This window comes from Tamandua tetradactyla, chromosome 6, assembly GCF_023851605.1.
Source record: "Tamandua tetradactyla isolate mTamTet1 chromosome 6, mTamTet1.pri, whole genome shotgun sequence".
In the NCBI taxonomy this organism is placed as follows: Eukaryota; Metazoa; Chordata; class Mammalia; order Pilosa; family Myrmecophagidae; genus Tamandua; species Tamandua tetradactyla.
In genome coordinates, this window is record NC_135332.1 from 22,890,715 (window position 1) to 22,899,672 (window position 8,958).

The 8,958-nt window shown below is 43.9% G+C and overlaps 1 pseudogene; it reads left to right on the forward strand.

Moving 5' to 3' along the window:
* Positions 1–230: 230 nt before the first annotated feature.
* Positions 231–801, forward strand: LOC143686589 (ferritin light chain pseudogene; annotated as a pseudogene).
* Positions 802–8,958: the final 8,157 nt, after the last annotated feature.

An 8,958-nucleotide genomic window follows, 5' to 3' on the forward strand; every position in this document is an offset into this window, starting at 1 on the left:
GCCGGGCGGGTCCCGTGGATCTGTCTCTTGCTTCAACAGTGTTTGAACTGAACAGACCCGGGGTGTCTCCCCCCCACCTCTCTGGCCTCAACCAGCCTCCAACTGCCTCTCAGGCTGCAACCTCCGGGACCAACTTCTGCGCCCGCCCCTGCCTCCGGCCCAGCTAACAGTTTTTTTTTTTTTTTTTTTTTTTTTTTTTTTTGTGGTTAGCTCCTCATTGTCGACCAACCATGAGCTCCCAGATCCGCCACAATTAAATCACAGATGTGGAGGCCTCTGTAAACCGCCTGGTCAGCCGGTGTCTGCGGGCCTCCTACACCTGCCTCTCTCTGGGCTTCTATTTCGACGGCGCCGATGTGGTCCTGAAGGACGTGGACCACTTCTTCCGCGAGTTGGCGAAGGACAAGCGCGAGGGGGCCGAGCATCTCTTGAAGACGCAAAACCAGCTCGGCGGCGGCACACTTTTCCAGGACGTGCAGAAGCCGTCCCAGGATGAGTGGGGCACGACCCTGGATGCCATGGAAGTCCCTTCTGGAACTGCATGCCCTGGGTTCTGCCAACACAGACCCACATCTCTGTGACTTCCTGGAGAACCATATCCTAGATGAGGGGGTGAAACTCATCAAGAAGATGGGTGACCACCTGCCCAACCTCCGCAGGCTGGCCAGTCCGCAGGCCGGGCTGGATGAGTATCTCTTAGAAAGGCTCACCCTCAAGCATGACAACTACGAAGCCTCCAGAGCCCAGAGGCCTTTAGGGGGCCCCTCTCTACATTCCCCTGGCATCCAGGCTTCTGCCTGAGCGCCTCCCTCCAGCCTGGCTAAGAATCTCTTTAGCCAGCTGCCCTGCCACCCTCTAACAAGCCTTGCACCAAATGTGAACAATAAAGTTTTTTTGCAGCAAACAACAACAACAACAACAAAAACCTAGGGCTGGAATTGAGATGCTATAAAAGTTTCATGCACTGGGTTTGCCTTCCTGGAACGTATAATTCCCAGAGGGTTCCTATGTCAGATAAATCCTGAAACTCAGAGGGACCCGTCTCTCCAAAATTATCAATTAATTTCATCTCCCTATTCTTTAGTGTTGACAGCCGTTCTCAACATGAAAAAGTCAGAATGGGCATTGCCCAAAGATCCCTATAGATTGGGAGAAGGATTAAAGAAGAAGGAGGAGGTATAACAGAGAAAAAGGGATTTAACAAAAGAGTTTGGTTGCTGAATCACTATATTGATATTCCTTCTAGCTTCCAGTGTTCTGGAGTAGCTAGAAGGAGAAATTTGAGATGGTGTAATAGTAGCCCATGACAAACTCTGGGATCTACTCTGTAACTACTTGAAGTATGCTTTGCAAATTGCTTCTTTCTTTCTTTGCTTTGTATATATGTTATATTTTACAATTAAAAAATGTTTTAAAAAAGTAAGAAGGAAAAGATATATAAAAATGACAGGAGGCATCTTTTTAAGTCACTACCTTGCAGCTTCCAAAACTTGTGGATTGATGCTTTATCAGTTCTGGAAAATTCTTAGCCATTTAAGCTTACATTCTCTTGTCCTTTCCCTCTAGAACTTTGATGAAAGTATGTTAGATCTTTTCACTTTATCCTCCATATCTCAACCCTTCTTCTCTTTTGTCCCTCTTTTCTGCATTCTGGGGAATTTCTTCAGATCTATTTTTCAATGCTTGTCTGGGATCCCACTTTCCCTTAGGTTATGCCTGGAAAATTCATAACTATTTTGTCAACTCTGTGATACTGTTGAAAAAAAAAAATCTCTTATCCGGCCTTTGGATTAGTTTCAGTGGGAAGGTTGAGCTGAATAATTGAGCCCATCATTACTGGGAATGGAAGTCCTACTATACCTCATCATTCCCTCAGCTTGATATTCTATTCTCCCTTCCCTATGGATCTGAATTCAAGCCGTTCTCCAAGAGTCAGCTCCAATTCCACTTCTCCTGGAGCCCTGGCCACTTCACTTCCTTGCCCAGAACTAGAACTGATGGTCTCCTACGATTCTTCTTCATTGTTTACCTATTTAAGTATCATGAACTGATTTATTGTCTTCCAGACTACATGATCAGCTCAGGAAAGGCAGGAATAGCCCTACCCAAAGGCTCCAAACGCTGGCAAATCACGGGTGCGCTGGGGTTGGGGAGATCTGGGTTCCGGAGGTTTGAAGCAGCTTCTGGAGTAGGAACAGGCATTTAAAAGTGCAGGTTAAGACCTGCCCGCTGCTGCATTAAGCCCGTATTTGCTCCTAAGGGCCTCCTCAGAGGAGGAGGCTGCTGACAGAGGGAGCTTCGGGTCTGAAAAGCCCTGCTGCAAGGTTGTCCTGCTGCTCGCGAGGCGATTGCTTTCCCTCAAAACGACGATAGGTGGCAGCACACGCATTCCCATTGCGGCGCTGGTCCCCACTGACGCACTTAGGGGTCACTCCGGGATCTAAACAGGCAAGAAGCAATGCCCCAGTTGCTTCTTGCCTGTTGAAGCCCTTTCCAATCACCAAGCCCTTTCCAATCACCAAGGCCCCAAACAGGAAACAGCCGACGGCCTCCCCTCTCCCAATCCTCTCCCTCCCCTTTGGCCCTGTGCTATGGCAGCACCCCACCCAGTGCCCATCTCCCGCCCAAGGTGGTTTCTCCCCTCCTGATCTTTGCCTTTGCTGTACCAACTGCTACAAAGACTTTCAATCCACTCTCCCAGCCATTCTCAGCAAAAAAAGGTTTTTGTTGTTGTTGTTGTTTTTACTTTTTGGGTTGGTTAAAAGGACCTTAAACTTACATATGCTAATGAGTGCCAAAAGTGTGAAGGAGAAAGGAGTGAAGCGGGACTTGCTTTACCAGCCATCAGCACAGACCATGAAGCCTCCACAAGCTCACCCATATAGCACTAATTTTGGAATAGACAAATGGAGAACAAAATAGAATCCAGAAATAAGTCCTAATATATCAGAAATTCTAGTATTTACTATAGGACCTTGTTCAGTTAAGTGGGAAAAGAATAAAAATGATTTTGCCATAGCAGATTTGCCAAATGGAGGAAAATAAAATTAGAGCCATCTTATACCACGTGCAAAACTAAGCCCCAGGTGGATTAAGATTTTAAATGTAAAAAATGAATTCAGATTCAGAGAGAGCAGAGAATGCTGCAGCACCACGAAGAAGAAAGTCCACCAGCCAGGGACCTTTGGAGATGAAGAAGGAAAATGCCTCCTGGGGAGCTTCATGAAGCTGGAAGCTAGGAGAGAAAGCTAGCAGATGATGCTATATTCGCCATGTGCCCTCCCCAGCTGAGAGAGAAACCGTGACTGTGTTCGCCATGTGCCTTCTCACTTGAGAGAGAAACCCTGAACTTCATCGGCCTTCTTGAACCCAGGTATCTTTCCCTGGATGGATGCCTTTGATTGGCCATTTCTATAGACTTGTTTTAATTAGAAAATTTTCTCGGCCTTAGAACTGTAAACTAGCAACTCATTAAATTCCCCTTTTCAAAAGCCAAAAAAAAAAAAAAAAAGAATTCATAAAATAATAGAAGAAAATCTAGGAGTCTGCATGTACAGTTTAGGATAGGGAAATAGTAACCAAGATTTAAAACCCAGAAGCTATAAATTTAAAAATTTTAAAGAAAAAGAGACGTTTGTCTATAAAAAAGTTAAAACAGCTTTTGATGTGGAAAGGCGAACATAAAAACAGTCAATAGAGAAAGAGATTTAGAAAAAATAGTTGTAACACAGATGGCACATTGTGGGTTAACAGCTCTACTATACAAAAACATCTTACATATTGGCAAGAAAAAGACAATCCCATAGGGAAAAAAAATGCAAGATCATGAACAGGCAATTCATGGAAGACCAATCATAAAAAAAGGCTCATATTCACAAGTAGACAGGGAAATGCGAAATTAAGTAACAATGAGGTGTCACTTTAGCCCCAGGAGACTGACAAGGCACAAAGACAACTTTCCCAAAGGAATTCAGAGAAAGGGGTATGTTCCAACCCACCTCCTTGGAGGGCTTGGGTCCCGGCAGCCCGAAGACCAAAGGACACATCAGGCATGGAGTTAGACATGAATTTTATTAGGATTTAGAACAGGAGAAGATCTTCCATGGGGGCGGCCGGCCATGGAAAATGAAAGCGCTCTGCGAAAAGCAGCGGTGAGTGCAAGGGTTTGTAAGAGTTTAGGACAGAGAAATTTCATAGTGTGTGACAACAGATTTTCATCAGGGGTTTTCACAGGGGTTTGGAGGTTTGTTATCAGCAGTGATCAGGGGAGGGGAGTTTCAATGCCCAGTGTGATTTAAGTCCTGTTTTAGGAGGTAAATACAGCTTCCTGGTCTGATTGTAGACTCCTAGAAGTAATATAACTGGAAACAAGTATTAGCCTTACCATTTTGTAAATTTGACCCTCGTCCATTTTTATTAACAAATATACATATATATATGTTAATATATATATAAATATATATATATACAAATATATATATATATAAACAGACCCAAACAATGCCTTGTTTACAATACCATTTGTACAGTCTTACCCCCCCCTTAGGAAGTCTGATGACCTTTAGTGTCTGTCCAGGTCATGTAGGTGGCTACGTGCAATGACCTGCTGCCAACATGGAGGGGAACCTTGGGCCCTGGATCCCTACAGGGTACTAGCAGGTATTGATGGGAGGTGAGGGAAGGGGTACAGTCTCCCTAGAAAGCAACCTAGCAACATCTATTGAAATTAAAAATACATCTACCTTTTACCCAGCAGTCCTGCTCTTGGGAATCTATCTCATAGAAATAAAACCCCAGATATATAGGAACACGTGTATAAAGAAGCTCAGTGCAAGACTGGTTAGTGGTAGACGCTGGAAACAGAGGGAACGCTTGTTAGTGAATGGTTGAAAAAATCGTTACACATCCATTCAATGGAATATTATGCAGTTTTTTTTTTTTTTAAAGAATGAATTACAGCTGTATCAGTTGTCTTGGAGAAATTTTCGTGAGTATTCTTGACTAAGAAAAGCAAGATGACTAATATCCTGTTTTTGTAAAACTAAAACAAATCCCCTCAATTTCAAGTACATGCATATATAAATGGGAGTGTATACAATCTCTATGAGCATTATATGGTCACACATATGATTATGTATGAGAATCAATACAAACTGGGATGTGGACCTGGGATACCTGGTTGGGGGACAAGGAGAGGGAAAAAAGTCTGAACAAGAAAAGAAAAAGAAGAAAAAGTCTGGAAGATATTACAGACTTACATATTTAGGTAGAATTATTTATAGCTGATAAATGGAAAGCATAAAAATGTAAAGAGAATTAAAAAGGGAGAAAATCTACTTCAGAGAATCATCATCTGTGAAGTCTTTCCCTCTTGAGAGTTGAGCCTCCTGCTTCTGAGCCACGTCTCTGAGCCCACACCTTGCACCTTAGAGACTCTTTCCCATCCCTACCATGACCCATGGGCATTGAGGAGCAATTCTAAATAGTGTCTGTCTCCCCCAAAGTTTGGGTGCTCCTGGGAGTCAGGAGCCATTCTTAGGAATGTGCATGGAGCCAGAACCTAAACAAGGCAGGTATTTCCTAAGTCTCACTAAGCGATCCCTCCATCACCTAGCCTAAAGAATCTGAAGAAGAAAGGGGGATGCCATGGCCCCTTGCCTCACGAAAACTCTTAAAGTAGTAAGTCTATAAGACTAAAGGGGTAGGGTGAGGGGGTAATTCTGATTTAGTAGGACTGGGGTAGGTCACAGTCACCTGCATTTTTAACAAGCACCCCCAAGTTATGCTGACCCCACTTTGAGAATCTCATCTAAATTTGATATCCACATGGAAAATTGATTTCCTTTTAAACTCTCAGAGACACCTAAAACTGAGCATGTCCAAAAGGCAACTTCTTGATTCATCTCCAAATTGTCCTCCACCCACCAAACCTTCCCAATCTCAGCAAATGACTCCACACTCCATCTGGTTACTCACGCCAGAAACCTGGAAGCCATTCCTGATTCTGTCTTTTCTCTCACTCCCAACATCTAACCCGTTATCTTCTTGCCATGCCTGTTTCCAAAAATGTATCTTAAAGTCGGCTTCTCTCCATTTCTGCTACCACCATCTTAATCCAGACCACCACCGTCTATCATCTCTTACAGGATTTACTGCCAACAGCATTGTATCCAGTCTCCCACTTCCATTTTTACCCCCTTACAATCCATACTTCACATGTAGGCAGAGATGCATCTCTTAAAAATGTAAATAGAATCACGATGTTCCTTTTCTTGAACTCTGTCAAAGCTCCAGCTCCTTACAGTGACTTAAGGAGCTGCATGGCCCCTGCTGCCCTTTTTACCTCTCCTCTTAGTCATCTTACCCTACCTCTAATGAAGTTCAGCTACATAATTTGTGGGGTCAGGAGAAAAATGAAAATGTCAGACCCCTTGTTCAAAATTAGTAAGAATTCCAAGGTGGCAACAGCAAAGCATTAGAACAATCCTGGGGCCCTTCTGAGCCCGGGGCCCTGTACATCTGCACAAGCTGCACGCCCATGGTGCCAGCCCGACCTCTAGCACTGGCTGTGCCTCTGTCTGGAACATTCTGCCCCAGTTTATAACATCCAACTCTCGGCTCAAATGTCACCTCCTTTGCAGTCTCACCTGACCATTGCTGAATTTAAAGTAGCCTCACCCAGTTCCTCTCTAACACATTATCCTGTTTGAAATGATCACAATTTTTCTCTAGCACAGTAGTATAAGTAAATGCTTGTCTCCCTACTTGCTCCCCCTGCCAAAATACAAACTCGATGAGAACAAGGACCTTTCCTGCCATGCTCACTTTGGTGTCTTTAGCACCTACAGCAGTGCTGGATTCAGACTAGGAACATGATAAATATTTTAAGAATGAAGGAAGGAATATGCTTGAGAATGCACTCCAGGAAGCCGGTCTAGCATGCTGGCCACCTACTCCTGGGGAGTTTAGTGTGGCCAGTAAAATGTTCTTCTTCCCTTTGAATTGAATTTGAATGCTTTTGGGTATGGCCAAGTATTCTCTCCCCTCACTGCCTTATGTCCAGACCAATTCAAATATTTAACATATCTTGACTTTCTTGTGAGTCAGCAGGAATGGACAGACCATATTTGAACCTTATTAGCTGTGTGACCTTGAACAAATTATTTGACCTCTCTGAGTTCACTTCATTACCTACCAATAGGGGTAATTATGCCACCAGCTATTTGGTCTATTTCAACATTAAGTGAGATGGTACCTATATATTACATGTAGAAATTAAATGTTTAATAAGTGTCACTACCATTAGTTTAAGAGAGGCAGTGGTGAAATGGGCTGGACACTGGGTTCTGGTTCTAGCTTCTCACTTACTACATGTGTGGCCTTGGCCAAGTGCTTCTACTTGTCTGAGCCTTCATGTCCTCTTCCATAAAATGGTTGTGATAATAGGAATAGCTAATTCACCATATTGTTGTTGTAAAGGATTATCAGAGAAAGTGCAAGATAAAGAGGTGAGGTGTTCTTCCCCTTTCTCTGAAGGAGAAGAGGTGGAGGGCAGAGGCTGGGTCCCTGGACAGCCCCTGCACAGCCACTAGGAACCTGCTTTCCCTCACTGTGCCCTGAGCTCCCAGGACACCCAGCTGGGCCCGTCGCGCCCAAACAGAGACAGCGTTTGGTTTCATCATCTGTGGTGGTTTGGAGCTGTGTACGCCCCAGAAAAACATGCACTTCAACTTAATCCATTCCTGTAAGTGTGACCCCATTGTAAGTAGGACCTTTGGAGGTTACTCAGTTAAGGTGTGGTCCAACTCAATCAAGATGAGTCTTACTTAATCCTATTACTGGAGTCCTTTATAAGCAAAACGAAATTCAGACAGAGAAATAAAACAGAGGAAGCAAGAACCTAAAGAGAAGGGAGAGGCCAGGAGAGGCCACCATGTGCATTGCCACGGGACGGAGAAGGCTGGGACCACAAAACTCTGGCAGCTAGCCCCAGAGTGCCAGTCTTTGGGAAGAAAGCATCATCTTGTTTATACCTTGATTTGGACTCTTCCTAGTATCAAAACGTGAGCCAATAAATCCCAGCTGTTTAAGCCAACCGATTGCCTGGTATTAACTTGAGCAGCCAAGGAAAATGAAATACAATCCTAGTTGCCTCTCTCCATGATGGGAAAGGAACAAAAGTCAGAATTCATAAAGAAGCAGGGTAACCTCCCAACACACACATGAAAATCTACCCTTTGTGGCTTCAAAGATGTTCAGCTCCAATCCTCTCTCCATACTTATACTCTTACAAGCTGGGGGTTCATACTGTCAGTCCCACTCCTGCCCCTTGGCTGCCAAGAGTCTGATTGTGGGTGAGGGTGGGAGCTCTGGAGGAAAGGAGGGCCACCTAAGCCTGCCCCAGCTCCTTTCTTTTTGGACAGCTGTCTCCCTGTCCTTTGCCTGTCCTTCCCCTGCTCCTATGAGCTGTTAGCTTCAGCTTTCCCTGTGCCAGTTCCTGCTGGCTGATCTTCTAGTTTGGTGGCCAGGAATAGTTTAGAGGTACGGCTCCAGGCCAGGCGGACCTCATTTAAATCAGGCTCCACTTCTCACTAGCGTTGTTGACCTTGGGCAAATTATTAACTCATTATCTCAGTTTCCTTACTTTGAAAATGCAATCATAGTACTTCCTTGTAGGGTGGTAGTGAGCATTGAATGAAATAATTCATGTAAAGCTGTTAGCTTGTGCTTGGCACATAGTAAGCTTTTAAAAGTAGTCACTGATATTATATATAAGGATAAAATGTAAAAATATGTAACAACCATTCTCCCTGGCCAGATATGGAGAAATTTGAGCATCAAAATGAATAGCAATGGTAATGGATTATAAAATTGAAAAAAAAAAGAAAAAAGAAGAAGATACCCAATAGTGATACCCAAAAAGGGTGAGGATGGGAAGAGAGAGAGCCTTTTTTATGG